Source organism: Octopus bimaculoides, chromosome 9, assembly GCF_046866305.1.
Source record: "Octopus bimaculoides isolate indiv1 chromosome 9, ASM4686630v1, whole genome shotgun sequence".
In the NCBI taxonomy this organism is placed as follows: Eukaryota; Metazoa; Mollusca; class Cephalopoda; order Octopoda; family Octopodidae; genus Octopus; species Octopus bimaculoides.
In genome coordinates this window covers 37,580,527-37,602,713 of record NC_142936.1, presented here as the reverse complement: position 1 = coordinate 37,602,713, position 22,187 = coordinate 37,580,527, and the positions used below count along the sequence as shown (strand labels likewise).

At 39.4% G+C, this 22,187-nt stretch overlaps 1 protein-coding gene across 2 annotated transcripts in view; it reads left to right on the top strand.

The window, feature by feature from the left end:
• Positions 1 to 18,546: 18,546 nt before the first annotated feature.
• Positions 18,547 to 22,187, top strand: part of LOC106867990 (protein tyrosine phosphatase domain-containing protein 1) — a 67,821-nt gene continuing 64,180 nt past the window's right edge. The window contains exon 1 of one of the 2 annotated variants that reach the window (XM_014913076.3): positions 18,547 to 18,864. The gene's annotated coding sequence lies outside the window, so the exon portion shown is untranslated. The remainder of the gene's footprint in view (positions 18,865 to 22,187) is intronic. The other variant, XM_014913077.3, reaches the window with a different exon arrangement.

Sequence of the window (22,187 nt, the reverse complement as noted above, 5' to 3'; positions counted from 1 at the left end):
AATATCAATTTAAGGGGGAAAGAATTGGATTACCTTATTTTAAGATGAAAAACCAACTTTTATGAACTACCGAATGTTACCCATCGGAACCATTCAGCATCATGCACTCGGTCCGTCAAGGTTGTCCTCTGTCGTCTCTTTTGTGCACAGTGACACTTGAGGGTAGAAAGAGAAGTGCTGCCTCCTAGTAAATTTGTTGAAAGTGGGTAAGAGTAGCGAAGATAGACCGAGTGAATGGGCATACTTTAAGCATACACCTGTAGATTGAAGAAGAAAAAACAGAGAAAAGGGTCTTGCTTTAATGGTCAGAGTAACTGTGGCTTTGTGGTATTTCCACCCTCTGAAGTCTCCCTCTTTTAGGGAATTATTCAATATTAAAACTTTTACTGTTGTTTTTTTTCTGTTTACGCGCTCTTTCACATAATCCCACACTGTATTGTCCTGTAACATCCTCGATCGCTTTGTAAACCCTTAATAGTTAATAAAGAAATTATTATTATTATTATTATTATTATTATTGTTGTTGTTGTTGTTGTTGTTGTTGTTGTTGTTGTTGTTATTATTATTATTATCATTAAGACGGCGAACTAACAGAATTGTTACCACACCGGGAAAAATACTTAGCAGCATTTTTTGCGACTTTACATTTAAAGCTCAAATACTGCCGGGATCGGTTTTGCCTTTCATCCTTTCAGAGTCGATAAAATAAGTAACAGTTGAAAACGGGTCGATGTAGCGACTTACCCTTCCCCCGAAATCGCTGGCTTTGTGCTAAAATTTGAAACCATCATTTTCATTATTATCGCTGTAATTGCTGCATTATTGGTGTCTACGGACATGTCCACAGTTAGCTCCGAGAGTATTGGAGTCATACCAAGTTTTACTAAATTAATTTTTTTTCTTTTCTGTATTTTAATAATAAGAAATGATGAACGTTAACCCCAATGTCTGAAATAGATAAAAGAAAAATCCCGCATTTAGACAGATATTATGATTTATATGTTTATTTCGTGTCTTACATTCCTCTCAATATAGCTTCCAGTTCTGAAAGAGCAAGAAAGGCAACACGCACGCACACACACACACACACACACACACACACACACACACACACACACATAAACACACGCGCACACGCGCACATTGAAAACATTCCAAAAAAGGTACAATGAAGATACCAATGCAATGTACAAACGGGGGAAAAAACAATTAAACAGGCAGCTAAATAAAATTTGTCAAATGAGAAGAATATGCAACTTTATATTAAATAACAACAGTAACGCCTTTGCTAGATTACTATTCAAAGAGAAGTGTTAAACAGTAGAAGACATTATTAAACTCTTGGAAAGTAAAAATGGCGGCAGTAAAAATTACCAAGGGAATGACCATGGTGTGCACCTAGAAAGTTCTCCTTCAAGGCACAAATCTGGGCAAGGTTGTTTTGTGGAAGACTAGCAGTTGCCCACGCATACCAGCCTCCCCTCTTCACGCCACGCCACCGATGTTATCCAAGGGAAAGGCAAAGGCCGATAAAGCTTGGAACCAGTAACGTCGCAACTCAGTTCTACAGCTGAGTGAACTGGAGCAACGTGAAGTAAAGTGTGTTGCTCAAGAATACAACACAGACCCCATTCCAGAAATCGAACTCACTTCCTCATGATTGTGATCCCGACGTTCAAACCACTGAGCCAAGCGCCTTCACAGCAGTATATCGTCAAACAAATGTACTTCTTTCCCTGATTGACTTATGTAAGAACGGGCAAAGAAAAAGTACCTTATCTCTTCACGAACAAGTAAGCAAAGCAATTACCTTCGAAAGAATTCCTGAAGAAAGCTTTAAGCGATGCATGAGATCGTGTTTTATTTCTTAATTAGGGCAAGGCATATGGGAGTCTATACTTGGAGTTAAAAACCGGGGTTAACGCAAGAAAATAGGTGGAGCACCTGCATTACATACCTGCTCATAAGTTAAAACTCCAATATATATCGCAAAGAATATTGGTTTCAAATTTTGGCACAAGGCCAACAAGCTTGGAGGAATGGCTAAGTCGATTAGATCGACCCCAGTGCTCAATAGCTACTTATTTTATCCACCCCGAAAGGGATGAAAGGCAAAGTCGACCTTGGCAGAATTTGAACTCAGAACATAAACACGGACAAGATGCTCCTAAGCATTTTGCCCGGCATGCTAACGATTCTGCCAGCTCGCTACCTTTACGGCAACGAGTATTGTTAGCAATGTTGATCGTTGGCATATTGTAATATTTGCGGCATAATACATGCAAGTGATGAGCACAAAGATGACCAGCTATGATAGGGTTGGGTAGAGTCTGTATGAACATGTTAGCTCTAATGATCCTCAATGAATACTATTAAGCTATCCTAGAGCTGTAAACCCATTGTGAGTATAGAAAGGAAGATGAAGAGAGTGGTGGGGTAGGGCACAAAATACAGCTGTTGTACGAGTGGTAATAACAATCATGAGGTGGGGAAGGGTACTTTCCGGCCTTGAGAAGCTGAAAATGGACAACAATTACATCAGCAATAGCAACAACAATTACAATAACAACAACAGCAGCAGCAGCAGCAGCAGTATGCACAACAACAGCAATGACAACAAAAACAATACCAACAGCAGCAGCAACATCAGCGGTAACGACAACGGTTACAACGACAAAAACGGGTCCCAGATTCTGCTGTTTGCAGAGCAGCATCACCATTCCGGTTTAGTTCCAAGAATGACTTAACAACAAAAAAAACCCACCCTGACTTCAGTGCCCGAACCCGACGGAGAACGAACAAAGTGCGGTAAATCCTCGGGAGTAAGCGGGTGGGAGTACCATTAGGAAAAAATATTGGTTTCAAATTTTGGCACAAGGCCAGCAATTTCGGTGGGGGGGGGGGAGATAAGTCTATTAAATCGACCCCAGTGTTCAACTGGTACTTATTTTATCGATCATGATAGGATGTAAGACGAAGTCGACCTCGGCAGAATTTGAACTTAGAACGAACGTAAAGACAGACGAAATGCCGCTAAGCATTTTGTCCGGAGCCTCTGCTATTAGGAAGGGAGAAAATATTCCTAACAAAAAAATTGCAAACAGAACATGTAAAGAGGAATCCATTAGTCTAACTTCTTGGAGTAAACAACCAACTGATGAATGACGTGAAGGGGCTGCGAAAATGTTTCGGAAAAAGCCGAGTTGAGACGTGTGAGAAGATGAAATCCGGTTATCTGGAACTTTCAAGAGTTAAACAACAGCCAAGGCGATGCCCCAGCGTGGCCGCAGTCTAGCGGCTGAAACAAGTAATAGATGTGAAAGATATAACTGTTGAGGAGGAAAACTAACTTAAAGGGTTATGAGCTGTTTTACCATGAGAATATGAGCCTTATTTTATCAACTCGAATACCTGTGATCCTCACGGTATTCTCTGTGGGCCGATCATTTTCAGGTGGTCAAGGCTAAGGGTTCAAACGCGGTTGGTGGTTTCTCTCTCTCTCTCCCTCTCTCTCTCCCTCCCTCTCTCTCTCTCTCTCTCTCTCTCCCTCTCTCTCTCTCTCTCTCTCTCTCTCTCTCTCTCTCTCTCTTACGCGTGCACGTGTGACGGAGATTATAATACAATTGACTCGATCCAACGAGAGAGCTTTTATGTAGTCGCTCAGCCTGCTAGAAAAAGCAACCAAATCTCCCTCAAATCACATCTATTGTGTTAAAAAAAAAACAAAGAAGAATGTATTGGATATTGCATTTCTTGATAAATAAGATGTGAATGCCATGACTGGGATTTCTTAACGATAAAGACAACAATAATTCAGAACTCTAAGTAAAAAGGAATGTTACCAAACTCAGAATTATTTTTCACTGCTGTGTTAGGTAGAAATCCTCTCATGAGGTTAAAAAAAAAGTAAAGAACCACTTCTGTCATGAATGACCATGGGATTGCACCTAGAAAGTTCCCCTTCCGAGGCACAAGTCCGGGCAAGGCTGTTTATGGAAGAACTGCAGTCACCTATGCATACCAGCCTCCCCTCTCCATGCCACCAATGTTATCCAAGGGAAAGGCAATACAGCTTGGCACCAGTGTCACCGCAACTCATTTCTACAGCTGAGTGAATTGGAGCAACATGAAATAAAGTGTCTTACTCAAGAACACAACACACGGCCCGGTTGGGGAATCGAACTCACAACCTCATGATTGTGAGTTCGGTGCTCTAACCCCTGAGCCATGCGCCTTCACATGAGGTGCTGAAGATAAAAAATAATAAGCAGAGATATTGGTTTCAATCTTTGGCACAAGGCCAGCAAATTCGGGGGAGGGGTAAGTCGATTACAACGACCCAGTGTTCAACTGGTACTTATTTTATTGACCCCAAAAGGATGAAAGGCAAAATCGACCTCGGTGGAATTTGAACTCAGAACGTAATGACAGACGAAATGCTGTTAAGCACTTTACCCAGCTTGGTAACGATTCTAGCAGCTCACCCTCTTAAAGACAGAAATTATGTTATGTATGTCCTGAAGCTGGATGGTGGATAGATTCATTGATACTAGGTTCGGCCAGTCTTCACTTACATATATTTAGATCCCGAGTACAATTCCCACCAAGACCAACTTTGTCTTTTATCTTTCTGAGGACTCGATAAAATCAACACCAGTGATTTATTGGGAACGATTAATCTCTTCATATTTATGAAGTAATAACAACATCGTTAGTTAGGACATTTGATTAAGCGAATCGTTAGATAGGCGGCTCGGCCTTCTAGATGTAACAGCCAAATCTCTCTCTCTCTCTCTCTCTCTCTCTCTCTTTCTCTCTCTCTCAATGCACACTGTGTAAATCAGTGCTACTCAAAGTGGTGGTCCGCGAGCCAACAGCTACTGGTACGCGGCTAGTTTCCGGAAAAAAAAACATTATAAGATGCTTTAAAAATTCTTATGTAATAGTGTATTATTTGTAGGGCGGCGAGCTGGCAGAAATGTTAGCACGCTGGGCGAAGTGCATAGCGACATTGCTGTCTTTACGTTCTGAATTCGAATTCCGCCGAGGTTGACTTTCATGCTTTCGGGGTCGATAAATTAAGTACCAGTTGCGTACTGGGGTCGATCTAATCGGCTGACCCCCTCCCCAAACATTTCAAGCCTTGTCCATTAGAGTAGAAAAGAATATTGTATTATTTGTTTACAAAATAAATATAAATTTTTTTAAATTGTCAGCTTTTATTATATTCATTATATATATTGTTTCCGGTATAAATTAATATTACTAAGAAATATTACCGGTTCCTGGCACATTGGAAAAAAAAAAAACTACCAGTAGGCTACATCAGATAATTTGAGAGGCACGAGTCATGATTTGTGACCAAAGCTGCAAAAAGTAGTTTTAATCTGTTACAGTTGTCTCCCTTGCATCTTTTGCACGTCTCGGTGAGACTACATTTTGGAGAGGTAATATTTATTCTCACTTAAACGTGAATGTTCTGATAGAACAAGCTTTATTGCAGTAGATACCACGAGAGAAACTCTCATACAGGCTTTTGGTGCAGAATGTGCGCTTTTACTTTTCGATATAAATACTACCTCTATCGTTAATATATATATTTTTTAACTCGATTTTTGATCTCTTAAATCCCGAACAACATTAGACGGTTCTACATGATCCAGCACGTTTTGAATCTCCATTAGTTTATCGATAATATACCATAGGAGCGTTGTTAAGAGAATTAACCGCTAAATTTTATTTGCTGCAGCCCAAATTTTTTCAGTGAAACAATTCTACTCATAAATGTAAGCCTCAATCATTACACTCGGAAACACAAAAATTGATGCTGAAAGATTTGGGCCTATTTTTAGGTAAATTTCGGCCAGATTTTAAATATGGCACCAGTTTTATCCATAAGCTTTGGTTATCGAGATATGTTATAGCCCTAATTGCTGTTTACAACCGATTGAGCATAAGGATTGATGATTAAAAATCATTATTGTTGCCTTTTGGATGAAATATAAATGGCTTCAAAAAGGAACATTATGTTTATGATTAAATTACATCCATGGAATAAGATGTCAGTAAAGCAAGCGGACTCAGGTGTCTCGCGAAAGCAGCATTTCAATGACTTTCTGTGGTGAGCTGCTCCAAGACAATATGTCGAATAGCCCAACAGTAATCCGTCATTATATGGATGTCCCGGTGTCTTCTGTATCTTTCTTCCACGGTTCTTAAATCTTGGTGGAATCGTTTACCCGTGTTCTTCACTTGGGTTACAAAGGTCGCCTGGAAAGCAATCCAAGTAGCTGTGGAAGAAATGTACTTTGACGCTCATATTAAAGCCAAGTTGACGATAAGAAGAGAGCATCTTCTCCGCTAGTTCAGAGTAGCTATCTCCTTTATGGCTCCAGAAAATGCCTTGCAACCAATGTGAATGAAGACCATACATCTTCCTCAGCATTGCACAATGAATCTTGGAAATAAGGGACTTTTATGAGTTCTCTGATTTGTAGCCTATCTAAAATATCTACTATCTTCTTTTTCAACCTCTGTGCTGGAAACTTTCTGCATATGTAGTCAAAGCAGTCCTCTTTTTATTCATAGCCTTCACAAACTGTTTCACTAAACCTAGTTTGATGTGCACTAGCGGTAAAATTACCTTATTTCTGTCAAACAAGTGCTCTGTGGTTACATTCTTTTCTCCAACAACCATGTTTTCTCTCACAGACCATTGTTTCTTCACCCAATGCTCATCCTTGAGTCTACTATCCCAGAAACAGATAATACAGAGGGACTTGGGGCATCCCATTCTACTGGCCCAGGGGAAAATTCACCGTCTTAAGATCCACACAGATTAGCTATTAGTGACTGTGGTATATCTTCTGTAAGACCAGGGCGATTGTTTCCTGCTGCTCAGTTACCTTAAGTGAGGAGCATTTGGTATTGATCCATAGTTATTACATTTATTGATGAGAGCATTGTTTTAAAATCTAGAGCTGCTAGATGCTCATATTTTTATTCAGTGGCGTGAGTATTTCTAGAATAAGAACAAAAGTCTGAGGTACCACAAACCATTTTAAATTTGTTCCCCAGTGTTATCTATTCTTGAAAATGTAGAGTAACTGAATAAATTAGATAAAGAAACAACTTTTTATTCCTAAAATGGCATTTCCATTCTCTGACATAACATTATGTCCACTGTCTAAATCATGACACAACCACTTCTGCTCAGCAATTCCACATATCCTCAAATAAATTGCGAAAATATTTTTATGAAAAAAGAGATTGCTTGGTTTAAAGCAGATTTCGAAAGTTAACACCTTCTACTATTAATTGATATATGCCATCGTTCCACCTGCAAGAAATAGCAATCAAATCACTCTCAAATCACACATAGATCAGGTAGTCCTAGGCATGTGGTGATCACAACTGGAATACTTTTTACCATAGTATACTCGTCGCTAAGGTGGAGGGAGGCACTGGACGACACTGCACCTTCACTATTCTATGGTGCACCCTCAAATTTAGAAAATAAATTTTTCAAAAATCTTCCCGCAATACAAATTAGTACCTACCCATAATATTTTGAAGCACCCCCAGTCACCAAAATCTGCGACGGGCCTGCATCATGGGTTGACTCGGACATATTCTTCTTGGAATTCGTATCAAGAATTCTGATTTTGTTTCTCTAAGGGTTCATTAAATAAAAGAATGTTGATATGTGTAATTTTATAGTGAAATAGTTGCGAAATGTTTTATAACTCTTGCATAAACTTTTGGATATTCCAAACAGAGTTGTTCCCCTTTACTGAAAATTTGACATTTGTTTGTGAATGTGAAAAATCTACTAAAAGAGAGAATAACTTCGGAGACCCCCATCGGTCACGAATGACCATGGGATTGCACCTAGAAAGTTACCCTCCCAGGCATAAGTCCGGGCAAGGTTGTTTGTGGAAGGCCAGCAGTCGCCCACACATACCAGCCTCCCCTCTCCTTGCCACCGATGTTATCCAAGGGAAAGGCAAAGGCTGATACAGCTCGGCACCTGTGACGTCGCAACTCATTTCTACAGCTGAGTAAACTGGAGCAACGTGAAATAAAGTGTCTTGCTCAAGAACACAATACGCAGCCCGGTTCGAGATTCGAACTCACAACCGCACGGTCGTAAGTTCGATGCTCTAACCACTGATCCATGCGCCTTCACAGAGAATAACCTAGTCTAGCATAAAACAAGGCTTTGAACTAATTTCAGTGACCAATTTCAGTGTCACCTTGTTTAACATCACCACTTGACCCTAAAATGTTAGGAAAAGTGGAGTAGACAAGTCTTATGAAATGCGTTCTATAGAGGAATCACATCTAGCCGTTGTGTAGATTGTCATATAACGCTACATGCAATGCAATATGACCAGCACGCCAAGGGATCTTTCTGTGAATGTAACTGTATAGACCGTCGTTGCCCGGGATTAAGTTAGGATTATTGAGTTAATCAAGCGCTTTGTTTCAAACCAAACTAAGTTACACAGACGTCAGATTTGAGCAAAATCCGTTGAAACTGGTAAACGTTTGGCTGAAAACGTGTGGCAGACAATTTGATTGGGAAATCCCATAAGGAATCGGTTTATTGATTTTTCCACTCATCGATTGTTTGGGGGGGGGGAGAAATTAAAGCATTCGAAGATCCCGTGAGCCCTAAGTAACGCCGGCATCAAGTTTGAACAAGGAGGAGGAGGAGGATGAATTTGCTTCACTTAATTTTATTTCTTCGCTTGAAAATTTATATTCATTTCAACATTTTTGATAAAAGTTATATTGTAATTATTGTATGTGTTGTATGCCACATTTCCTGATATTAACCACAGTGACAAAAAAAAAAGTATACATTCAAAGTTACCCGTCATATGACATCATCGTTCAATAATGGTGGCGTGGTCGTAAAGACTGGCATAAAACGTGGAATTTTCTACTTGCTGATACAGGTGCATAGACTGTTGCCTCCCATTGGTGACTGTATTGCTGTTAGTATTATTGCATATTTTGACGAGTGGAATATGTACTAGAATTAAGTTCAATAGCTCAATGTAATGTATGTTCCCGTTAATAAGACTATTAACGTAATGAATCTTTATGCCCTTTGCCCCGTTAGCCAACTAGGAAAAACTAAAAACCACTTGTGCCATGAAGACTCTCTTTGCTGTACGTCGTGTTAAACAATTCCCAGCCTTAGATTTTTGCCAAAAAATTTCACTGGAGAAATTCCTTCTCACTAATGAAGTTTTAAAATTATACATTTATTTTTTTATCTTTTACTTTATTGACGGCGGCCATGCTGAGCACCACCTTGAAGGATTTTAGTCAAACAAATCGACCCCAGAACTTGTTCTATCGTTCTCTTTTGCCGAACTGCCAAGTTACGGGGCGTAAACACACCAACACCGGTTGTCAAGCGGTACTAGGGGACAAACACACACACACACACACACACACACACACACACACAAACACACACACATAAACACACGCATACACACACACACACACACATGTATAGATATATAATAAATCAGTCAGTAAAATATTTTTAAAAGATTTGAAATTTTTGAAACCATTTTTTGAAGAGTTAGCTCCCTTGAAACAGTGAGAGCGAGAGATAGAGAGATTTGTCTTTACGACTGTCGTAAGTAAATTATGAAAAGTAAAACATTCTTTAAATATTTTTAGGAAAAGTATGCTACTTCCTTTGGAAAGATTTCCTTGTACCCCCCCCCCCTTACCCCCAATTTTTTTTTTATATATTGCACATGATGGAAAACTGATTTCCTACCATGTTTTATAATAGTAATAATGAGAAAGTCATAAAAATTAAGAAATTCTCTTAAAAAAAACTTCCTTCCTGTATTATGTATATTCATGTCCCAACGTTAGGCATTGGAACATGAATAAACATTATACAGAAATGAAGTCTTTAAAAGAAATTCTTAATTTTTATGACTTTCTCATCATTATTATTTTAAGACATGGTAGGAAATCAATTTTTTCACCATGAGTAATATTTCCTTTTTTAAATTTTATGCGGCGGGGTTACAAAAGAAGTCTTTTCCTTCCTTTTATTTATTTATTTATACATGCTATAATTATTTAGTATATACTTGCATTATATATTACATGAGAATGTAATTTGGGGGAGGGGGCACACAATCAGTTTTACTTGACTTTAAAAGTAGATAGTATTATCTTTTATCTTTTACTTGTTTCAATCATTTCAGTGCAGCCATGCTCAGGCACCACCTTGAATAGTTTTGTTGAATAAATCAACATCAGGATTTAATTTTTTAAGCCTAGTACTTATTCTAACAGTTTTCTTTTTTTTCTTTTTTGTTGAATTGCTACATTACTTGGGTTGTGAACATACCAACACTTGTTGCCAAGCAGTGGTAGGAGACAAACACAGACATAAAAGCACACACATAGATAGATATATATGTCTATATATGTGTGTGTGTGTGTGTGTGTGTATGTTTGCATGTCTGTGTTTGTCCCCCCAACATCGCTTAGCAACTAATGGTGGTGTGTTTACGTCCCCATAACTTAGCAGTTCGGAAAAAGAGACCGATAGAATAAGTACTAGGCTTACAAAGAATAAGTCCTGGGTTCAATTTGCTCGACTAAAAAGGTGGTGGTCCAGCATGGTCACAGTCAAATGACTGAAACAAGTAAAAGAGTAAAGAGTATATATATATTCATCAAGCTTCTTTCAGAGTAAAGATTATAGGTGTAGGACGAATGTTGCTGTAATTTAGCCCCAGGAGACACAATCTGTGTCCTTATATTTTCGAACAAGGGAATCTACCACCCCAACTCAGCTCAAAACAATATCTGTGTATCACAATTTCCTGGTAATTTCCCTTCATCAGCACAGAACTATTGTTGAATATCTATCATTGTGAGGATTTACAAATAGTAATTTTCAAAGCTTCTTTCAGTTTCCATCATCCAAATCCACTCACAAGGCTTTGGTTGGCGCAAGGCTATAGTAGTACACATTTGCCCATGGTGCCACCATGTGGTTGGGAAGCGAGCATCTTACTACACAGCCACACCTGCACCTAGATTGATATATATATATATATAAAAAAAACTGCCACACTCTAAGTTATGACAATTACATCAACATGAATGGCAAGTCTAGTGGCTTAGAATATGAAGTAAAGATCTTCAGATAACATTCCACATTTTATGCATTCATTAAAATTGGGTGGAAAATGTACTGCTGAATGTTATCAAGTAGCATTTATTTTCTTTGCATTGGAACAAGTCCTCCACACATTTTTGTATGCTTTTACCTAAAAATAGGATTTCCTTTTTTCTGTATTGTCTGTTGGTGGTACTCATTTGCCTATTGTAAAAAGAATATTAGATAACAGGTGGTTAGCTCATGTTTGTGCAACAAAGGCACTTTTACACAGCTTTTCTGGAAGTCTCAGATGATGTTTTAAATAATAATGATCAGTATGTCAACAATGAGGAGTAGCTGTGTGGTAAGTAGCTTGTTTACCAGCCACATGGTTCCGGGTTCAGTCCCATTGCGTGGCACCTTGGGCAAGTGTCTTCTACTATAGCCTCGGGCCGACCAAAACCATGTGAGTGGATTTGGTAGACGGAAACTGAAAGAAGCCCATCGTATATATGTATATATGTATGTTAGTGTATATGTTTGTGTGTCTGTTTGTCCTCCCAACATCGCTTGACAACCGATGCTGGTGTGTTTATGTCCCCGTAACTTAGCGGCTCAGCAAAAGAGATCAATAGAATAAGTACTAGGCTTACAAAGAATAAGTCCTGGGGTCAATTTGCTCGACTAAAGGTGGTGCTCCAGCATGGCCACAGTCAAATGACTGAAACAAGTAAAAGAGTAATGGATTTGCAGAATACTCTCAACCATAATGAAACTCAAAATGAGAATAATGACCATATTTATTTCTTTATTGCCCTCAGGGTGGGGGTGGGGGTGGGGCTAAACATAGAGGGGACAAACAAGGACAGACATAAGGATTAAGTCAATTACATCGACCCCAGTGCATAACTGGTACTTATTTAATGGACCCCAAGAGGATGAAAGGCAAAGTCGATCTCGGAGGAATTTGAACTCAGAACATAACAGCAGACGAAATACTGCTAAGCATATTGGGGAATCATGTATTACAGCAGAATCAAATGATTGAAGTTTCTTTGAAATCTTCTACCTAAGACTTAGCCATAGCTTGTGCACTCCATGAATTTTCTTCAAGTTTTGTGACATACTTTTACAGAGATTGAATAAAACACCAAAGATTCGATTGGATATAAAGATTATCAATAATAAACTTGAAACAAAATCTCAAATTTGATGATTTCTGTGACTGCAGCACATTTCATCTGATGATGGCAGGTCATGAAAAAGGGCAACAAGTCTCCTCGGGTGGCTATGGAAACTGATTTGACAGACTCTGATGCAATTGAGGTAAATATGTAAGCTTTGGTCAAATGGGGGTCATAGCAATGTCTCATTCCTTCTTTGTTGCTTGGGCCTTCTCAGAGTTGCTAGCAGCAATCTGGATGCAGTTTTTCCACACCTCCCCCTTTACACAATGTCTCTGGCAACTGCTTAAAAATCCTCAAATTAATTTATTAAGGTGACTGGTATTACGTTTTCTATAATACACTAATAGTAATCTATATGATTCATCCAATCTTAATTATGAAAAAGTATAGCAATTAAGATTGCTATTATATATTTTTAAACAGGTGTCTTTGGTACCTGTTTTGAAATCTCTGATTGGTTTATTGAAGGTGGTTGATATTATTATCATTATCATCACCATCATTTTAATGTCAACTTGTTCATGGGTCAGACAGAGCTTGTTGAGGCAGATTTTCTATGACCAGATAACCTTCCTATCACTCACCTATTTTCAAGCAAGGTGATGTTTCCTCATTGCCAGAAATGTCTGAATAGAATACTGGAAATGAATGACACTGTTTGTATAACAGTGATACTCATTTACAACTATCACATGATAAGCTGGGAAAAGTTCAGAGAACTCCTACCCCTGCTGGCAACAAAGGGCCTCTCTTTCAGAGTGAAAGGCAGATTGTTTGATGCCTGTGTGCGAACAGCTATGCTGCATGGCAGTGAAACATGGGCTATAACAGCCAAGGACATGCGTAGGCTTGAGAGAAATGAACCCAGTATGCTTCGCTGGATGTGCAATGATAGTGTGCATGTTTGACAGAGTGTAAGCATCTTGAGAGAAAAGTTAGACATAAGAGGAATCAGATGTGGTATGCAAGAGAGATGACTGTGCTGGTACAGTCATGTGATGCATATGGACGAGGACAGCTTTATAAAGAAATGCTGACCTCTACCAGTAGAGGGAACCTGTGGTAGAGGTAGACCCAGGAAGACATGGGACCAGGTGGTGAAACATAATCTTCGAACTTTGAGCCTCACAGAGGCAATGACTAGTGACCAAGACCTTTGGCAGTGTGCTGTGCTTGAGAGAACCTGTCAAGCCAAGTGCACTTGTGCTGATGGCACATAAAGAACATCCTTTGAATGTTAGGCCTCACGGAGACAAAGTAGCTGAGATCCTCTCAAGCACTGGGCCTGACAGAGGCAAAGTGGCTGAGTTCCTTTTGAGTGTTGGGCCTGACAGAGGTAAAGTGGCTGAGTTCTTTTTGAGTGTTGGGCCTGACAGAGGTAAAGTGGCTGAGTTCCTTTTGAGTGTTGGGCCTGACAGAGGTAAAGTGGCTGAGTTCCTTTTGAGCGTTGGGCCTGACAGAGGCAAAGTGGCTGAGTTCCTTTTGAGTGTTGGGCCTGACAGAGGCAAAGTGGCTGAGTTCCTTTTGAGTGTTGGGCCTGACAGAGGCAAAGTGGCTGAGTTCCTTTTGAGTGTTGGGCCTGACAGAGGTAAAGTGGCTGAGTTCCTTTTGAGTGTTGGGCCTGACAGAGGCAAAGTGGCTGAGTTCCTTTTGAGTGTTGGGCCTGACAGAGGTAAAGTGGCTGAGTTCCTTTTGAGTGTTGGGCCTGACAGAGGCAAAGTGGCTGAGTTCCTTTTGAGTGTTGGGCCTGACAGAGGTAAAGTGGCCGAGTTCCTTTTGAATGTTGGGCCTGACAGAAGTAAAGTGGCCGAGTTCCTTTTGAGTGTTGGGCCTGACAGAGGCAAAGTGGCTGAGTTCCTTTTGAGTGTTGGGCCTGACAGAGGTAAAGTGGCTGAGTTCCTTTTGAGTGTTGGGCCTGACAGAGGTAAAGTGGCTGAGTTCCTTTTGAGTGTTGGGCCTGACAGAGGTAAGGTGGCTGAGTTCCTTTTGAGTGTTGGGCCTGACAGAGGTAAGGTGGCTGAGTTCCTTTTGAGTGTTGGGCCTGACAGAGGTAAAGTGGCTGAGTTCCTTTTGAGTGTTGGGCCTGACAGAGGTAAAGTGGCTGAGTTCCTTTTGAGTGTTGGGCCTGACAGAGGTAAAGTGGCTGAGTTCCTTTTGAGTGTTGGGCCTGACAGAGGTAAGGTGGCTGAGTTCCTTTTGAGTGTTGGGCCTGACAGAGGCAAAGTGGCTGAGATCCTTTTGAGTGTTGGGCCTGACAGAGGTAAAGTGGCTGAGTTCCTTTTGAGTGTTGGGCCTGACAGAGGTAAAGTGGCTGAGTTCCTTTTGAATGTTGGGCCAGACAGAGGTAAAGTGGCTGAGTTCCTTTTGAGTGTTGGGCCTGACAGAGGTAAAGTGGCTGAGTTCCTTTTGAGTGTTGGGCCAGACAGAGGTAAAGTGGCTGAGTTCCTTTTGAGTGTTGGGCCTGACAGAGGCAAAGTGGCTGAGTTCCTTTTGAGTGTTGGGCCTGACAGAGGTAAGGTGGCTGAGTTCCTTTTGAGTGTTGGGCCTGACAGAGGTAAGGTGGCTGAGTTCCTTTTGAGTGTTGGGCCTGACAGAGGCAAAGTGGCTGAGTTCCTTTTGAGTGTTGGGCCTGACAGAGGTAAAGTGGCTGAGTTCCTTTTGAGTGTTGGGCCTGACAGAGGTAAAGTGGCTGAGTTTTTTTTGAGTGTTGGGCCTGACAGAGGTAAAGTGGCTGAGTTCCTTTTGAGTGTTGGGCCTGACAGAGGTAAAGTGGCTGAGTTCCTTTTGAGTGTTGGGCCAGACAGAGGTAAAGTGGCTGAGTTCCTTTTGAGTGTTGGGCCTGACAGAGGCAAAGTGGCTGAGTTCCTTTTGAGTGTTGGGCCTGACAGAGGTAAAGTGGCTGAGTTCCTTTTGAGTGTTGGGCCTGACAGAGGCAAAGTGGCTGAGTTCCTTTTGAGTGTTGGGCCTGACAGAAGTAAAGTGGCTGAGTTCCTTTTGAGTGTTGGGCCTGACAGAGGTAAAGTGGCTGAGTTCCTTTTGAGTGTTGGGCCTGACAGAGGTAAAGTGGCTAAGTTCCTTTCAAGTGTTGGTCCTCGCGGAGGTAAGGTGCCTGAGTTCTATTCAAGCATTGGGCCTCACGGAGGCAAACTGGCCCAGTTCCTTTTGAGTGTTGGGCCTCACAGAGGCAATAACCAAGACCTTTGGCATTATGTCATGCTTGAGAAGACCCAGCAAGCCAAGCAAAATCAGTCATGGCAGATACCAGTGTCATGCAAACGCACCCCAGTGTCATGCAAATGGAACTTGCGCCAGTGGCATGTAAAAGCACCCATTACACTCTCAGAGTGGTTGGTGTTCAGGAGGGCATCCGGCCATAGAAAACCATACCAAATCAGACTGGAGTCTTGTGCAGCCTTCCAGCATGCCAGCCCTGTCAAACCGTCCAACCCATGACAGTATGGACAACAGGCATTAAATAATGATGATGATGATGATGACATGATGTCAAGACAAGAAGATATATAAATAGCATGTGTGTGTGTGTGTGTGTGTGTGTGTATCTTTGGTGATTTGTGGTGCTTGAGAAGGTACATCAAACTAAGTGAAATCATAGTCGTAGCCAGAGCCAATGATACAAAAAAGGCACTCACTACACTCTGGAGTGTTTGGCATTAGGAAGGGCATCCAGCTGTAGAACCAAACCGAAACACAGTGGAGCATGGTGCAGCTCTCTGGCTAACCACTTCCAATCAAACTGTTTAATCCATGCCAGCATAACTGATGCTAAATGATGATGAGGGTGATGATGATGATGATATATGACAGTTTACTTTCAGTGTTCATCTACCAAATCCACTCACAAGGTTTTGGTTGGCCTGGGGCTATGGTGGAAGACACTTGCCCAAGGTACACACTGTGGGACAGAACCTGAAAGTATGTGGTTAAAAAGCAAATTTCTCAATCACTCTTAGTGCTCCACTAGCACAGATGCCAGTCATGCGGTGCTGTCATCGAATTTGATTTCGATTTCACTTGTCTCAACAGGTCTTTGCAAGCAGAGTTTAGTGTCCAATGAAAGAAAGGTACACATAAGTGGGCTGGTTACACCCCTGGCATAGGCCATGAGTTTTGGTCTCACTTGGCTTGTCGGGTCTTCTCAAGTACAGCATATTTCCAAAGGTCTCGGTCACTATTCATTGCTTCAGTGAGGCCTAATGTTCGAAGGTCGTGCTTCACCACCTCATCTCAGGTCTTCCTGGGTCTACCTCTTCCACAGTTTCCCTCAACCACTAGGGTGTGACACTTTTTCATACAGTTATCCTCATCCATTCTCACCACATGACCATACCAGTGCAGTCGTTTCTCTCGCACATCACATCTGATGCTTCTTAGGTCTAACTTTTCTCTCAAGGTACTTACACTCTGTCGAGTGTATATATATATATATATATATATATATATATATATATATATATATATATATATATATATACATACAGGGTGCATAAGATATTTGAGGACAGGTTTATGTTTATAAAAAACAGATATATAATAAAAGATAATAACTTTATTTATCAAAAAATGTTATGAGAATAAAAATAAACCTTCTTTTCTATAATGTTATTCAATAAAGCCACCTTCAGCTTCAACAACTGCTTTTATATGAGATCTAAATCATATACAAGCTCGAATCAAGTGGTCTTGGTTCATTTTGGACATTACTCTGACTATGGCAGCTTTCAAAGAATCTTTGATGTTATGGGCATGTTCATTGACCTCTCTCTCAACAACGCACCACATGTAACAGCCCAATGGATTGAGATCTGGGTAATTAGAGGGCCAAATGTTAGAGTTCATGTGATCATAAGAATTTTCAGCTATCCATTCCTGTGTTACTAGAGTCATGTGTGATAATGCAGAGTCTTACTGAAACACATATGGCCTTCCATTGCATACACTGTCTATCTAGGGCTGAACAATTATTTCCAGGACCTCAATGTAGGCAGCAGAGTTAACTCTAAGGCCTTCTATCTAAATTAAATGACTTCTCAAGTGATGCCAAATAGTTTGCCTTTTTATTTTTACTTTAATCTTTATCTACCTGCTCGAGGAAAAACCACCTATAGCTGCTTCTGATAGGCAATTTCTACATCCTGCATTCAGTTGCTGATAACCCCTAAAATCATGACAGTTGCAGAATATTTTGTATGCATAACACTTGGAACTTCAGAAGGGTTTGCACATAACCATCTGTCATTTCTTCTGTTAACTTTTTGATTTTGGTCGAAGTTTTTCTCATTTGAGAAAAACCAAATCAAATCTTCTTCTGCTGGATTTTTCAGTTTGTTTAAGAGCCTTTTATATTTGATGTAGTGATGTTCTTTTGCTTTTTCTGAAAACTTGATATTTCCTCATCATATAAGATTTATATCTGATATCTTCATGGATAACATTTCTGATTGTTCCTTCTGACACATGGAGATCTTTTGCAATTGACTTCATGGACTTTCTGGGATTGTTATCAATAGTCTGTGAACTTATTGGATAAATTCAGGTGTTCTGATGATTTCAGAGTGTTTAGAATGCTTTTTATGTTTTGATACTGGTGATACGTTTCCATCTTCTGTCTCCAGATCCTTACAAACTTTGGTCACAAAAGATTTGACAACTTTTAAAAATCGAAATATTTCTAAATCGCTATGTTCAGCCATTATAACCACAATAACAGCATGCCTCTTCATTTCTTGAGTAAGCTGAGGGTCTGCCGTTGTTATTTTCTGACAGAAAGATTATACAGAGTTAGTAACTATGCAGCAATGACCCAAAAAAGTTATGTCCTCAAATACCTTACACACTCTGTGTGTGTGTGTGTGTGTGTGTGTGTGTGTGTTGAAATGTAATGATGCTGACTATGAAATTTAAGCAACATGACTGAGGAAAAATACCTCTTGGAAGTATTCATACAAAATACAAATTCTGAAGAATCTCACCTATCCATGATAATAGTAAGCTGAAAAACTGATAAACTAAGATTATCCATGCAGTTCTCTCTAGAGATGGTTAATATCTAAAAAGAAGCATCTCCAATAGGACTGAGATGTCTGAAAATTATACAAAGATGTAATATGTGAGAGTATGTGATCTTTAAGGTCAACGGATAAAAGTAACATGTTAGAGAACGAGGGGGAGATTTTATTGATTAGTTGTATACATAATTCAGTTATTCATCATATTATGTTATGTCAGACTCTACCGATATATATAATGATTAGTGAGTTGATTTAAAAGAAGCACTCAATATTTTAGCGATTTCCTTTGGTTTAGTCGAGGAAAATAAAATTTCTCAACAACAAACAACTGATGTCGGACTTAATTTCAAGCGGCAAGTGATATCAGCCTCCACCGGTTCAATGTTTACAGTTGGTTGGCAAGGAAGTTTCACGAATGACTGAACAAAGCAGAGGATGGCAGGAGTTTGTCTAAAGGAATTTTATCTCAACTTTATTCGTTCGGTTTAAGGTAATTATCAAAAGTTTCTTTCAATGAACAACAAGCGTATATTTGTTTATAATTAGCTTCTCCATGTCGCCTTGCTATGCATGTATTAGGCCAACGGTTTTTGTGACGAATAAATTTACGAATTGAATATCTTTGTCTATGACAATTAAGGTATATGTGTGTAAGCCGAAGACCAATGTGTAATTATCCATGTGCATATCGTCATATTTGATAATATGTTTGATAAACCCAACTATAATAACGCCTTCCTATTTTTAGTAATAAATAATTAAACACGACACAGTTCTCTCTCTCTTTACACACACACATGCACACATACATATATGTATATATAGCGTAACGCCGTATATTTAACGTGATAGTTTATGTAATAATTTAGGTTGTTTAATAGGTATGTAATAGAATAATATTGATAAACGTGTGTCTGTCTCTAGTTAGATAAACGTACATGTGACTATGTAGGTGCATGTGTACGTATATATGCGTGCGGAATGTGTATTTGAAAGAGAATCGCTATCGTATCGATAACAACGTAATTTAATTTTTTAAAGACACGGCTGGCAGTTCTCTTAAACACAGAGTCTAGACCCCTAAACCCTGTTTTATAATTCACCATTCCAATTTCTTAATATATTAGCATCTTTCTCTACTGTTTATTATTTTGTACATCGCAATTGTTGTGGTGGGATTTATTCAGGAAATTGGCACATAAACATAATATTGATTTAATTGAACAGTTTTTCTATGAACGTTTTTACTTCGACAAAATATCATAAAATTGCCTTCGTAGATGAAAACGTGTATTACCCATAAAAACATTTATAGTCATTAGAATTATCATACTTCGAAATGCATTGGAGAATTTTTTCTAGTATCGTTTAAATTTTAGTCTATCTACTACCAAAACATTTCGACGTCCAAATCTTGCATGAAATGAAATTACGCCTAAATCATTCATAAATACAGTATTGTTAAGCTTTCCTTATATACCCTTGACTGTGTCTGACCTGTAGCTAAACACAACCTAAATATCTGAGCTTATTCAACTTCGTTTTAGTGGTCGACATCTCGCACTTGCTCGGTTTTATTTTATAATCTTCTGCAATATCGATCTCAGTGCTTAACTGGTATTTATTTTATCAATGCCGAAAGGATAAAAGGCAAAGTCAACCTCGACGGTGTCATTTGAATTCAAAACATGAAGTGGAAGAAATGTCACCAAACATCTCGTCCGGTGCGCTAACGATTCTGTCAAATTGTTTCTATTTTAGGCAAAAACCAGCAATTTTAAAGGGAGTGGGGTTCAGTCCAGTGGTTCTCAACCATATTTTGCCTATGGACCCCTTTGATTTGTATTTTATTCAAGTAGATCCTCATAGCCATTCAAAGTTTTAAAAATCCTATTATATTTTTTATACGTAAATATGAGAAGGAATTGTATTTAAAAATTTGTTAAAATATTTTGTGTATTATAGAAATATAGAAGGGCGAAAGGCAAAGTTGATCTCAGCAGAATTTTAACTCAAAACATTAAGACGGACGATATGCCGCTAAGCATTTTGCTTAGCATGCTAATAATTCTGCCAGCTCACTGCCTTAGTAATAATGATAATTTCTAAGTTAGGCTGAAGACCCACATTCAGGATGAGGCTTATTGTTGATTTGAGTAGTAATTAAATAATTGACCTCAAACAATAAAATATTATGTAGCCCCAGCAAGGCTTGAACTTTAAGCATAAAGAAACATAAGTAAATAGCACAAGACATTCTGTTATTATGCTAATCTAACACCTTCTTGATAATAATAATGATAATATTTTTTTTTAGTTTGCCACAGGGGCATCAAATAAGGGGAGCTTTACAAGGACAGTTTACAATTAGTGTTGGGATTTACGTAAAACAAATGAGAAGAAAGAGAGAGAAAGTGGAAATAAGATAAAAAATATCTGGCATTCCATTTGTTATGACAAGGGTTCCAATTGATCCAATCAACAGAACTGTCTGCTCGCGAAATTAACGTGCAAGTGGCTTAGCCCTCCACAGACACGTGTACCCTTAATGTAGTTCTCAGGGAGATTCAGCATGACACTGTGACAAGGCTGGCCCTTTGAAATACAGGTACTACTCATTTTTGCCAGCTGAGTGGACTGGAGCAACATGAAATAAATTGTCTTGCTCAAGGAAATAATGCATCGCCAGGAATTGAACTCATGACCTTACGATCGTAAGCCAAATACCCTAACCATTAAGCCACACACCTTCACAATAAAAAATATACATAGCATACAAAGAATGTGAACATATAGATGATGCAGTCCTCTAGGTACAGGACAGCCTCTAACTAAGGCCAGTCAAGAAACCCTACAGATATAGCAACACCCTGGTCATCTAGAACACAAGCCCCTGACCCAGCTGTTGTTTTCCTCTCCACAGGCACATGCATAGAGTAGGTCCATTCAGCCTAATCATTTTTGCCAGTTTCTCATCTCTGGACAAATTCACTGGAGGAAATCACTTTCCTCTCCTCTCTCACTTTCCTTTTCAAGTGGAACTTGAAAAAAGTTGATAAAGGCTTGACCAAAGAGGAGAGTGCCTGTCCTCAATCCTTTCAGCCTCGTCACCACACCTCTTTCACCACCTTGTTAAAGGTTGATGGTGGGAGTAATCCTCACAATGTACCCAGCTGATAGCTGGATCCATCCTACATACAACAACAGCTGTTCAACGTTACTTCACAAATTAGTAATGCTCAAAAACTGCATGAATAATGATGTGAACTCAGAATGTAAAGAGTTGGAAGGCATACCACTAAGTATTTTGTCTGACATGCTAATGATTCTATAAATTTGTTGCCTTAATAATAATAATGGTTTCATATTTGGCACAGGGCAGCAATTTTAGGGGAAGGGGATTACATCAACCCCAGTGCTCAAATGGTACTTATTTTATCAACCTTGAAAGGATGAAAGGCAAAGTCAACCTTGGAGGAATTTAAACTAGAATGTAAAGACAGACAAAATGCTTAACAGCATGAATTAGACTGACATTTATTTTATTTTGAACCAGATGAAGACACACGAGATGTAGCTATGTTTACCTTAGTGATAGAATTTGTCAATCGTATACAATAATAATAATAATAATAATAATAATAATAATCCTTTCTACTAAAGGCACAAGATGTAAAGTTTTGCGGGAGGGTACTAGTCGATTGCATTGACTCCCGTACTCAACTGATACTTAATTTATCGACCCCCGAAAGGATGAAAGGCAAAGTCAACCTCGGAAGAATTTGAACTCAGAACATAAGGACAGATGAAATG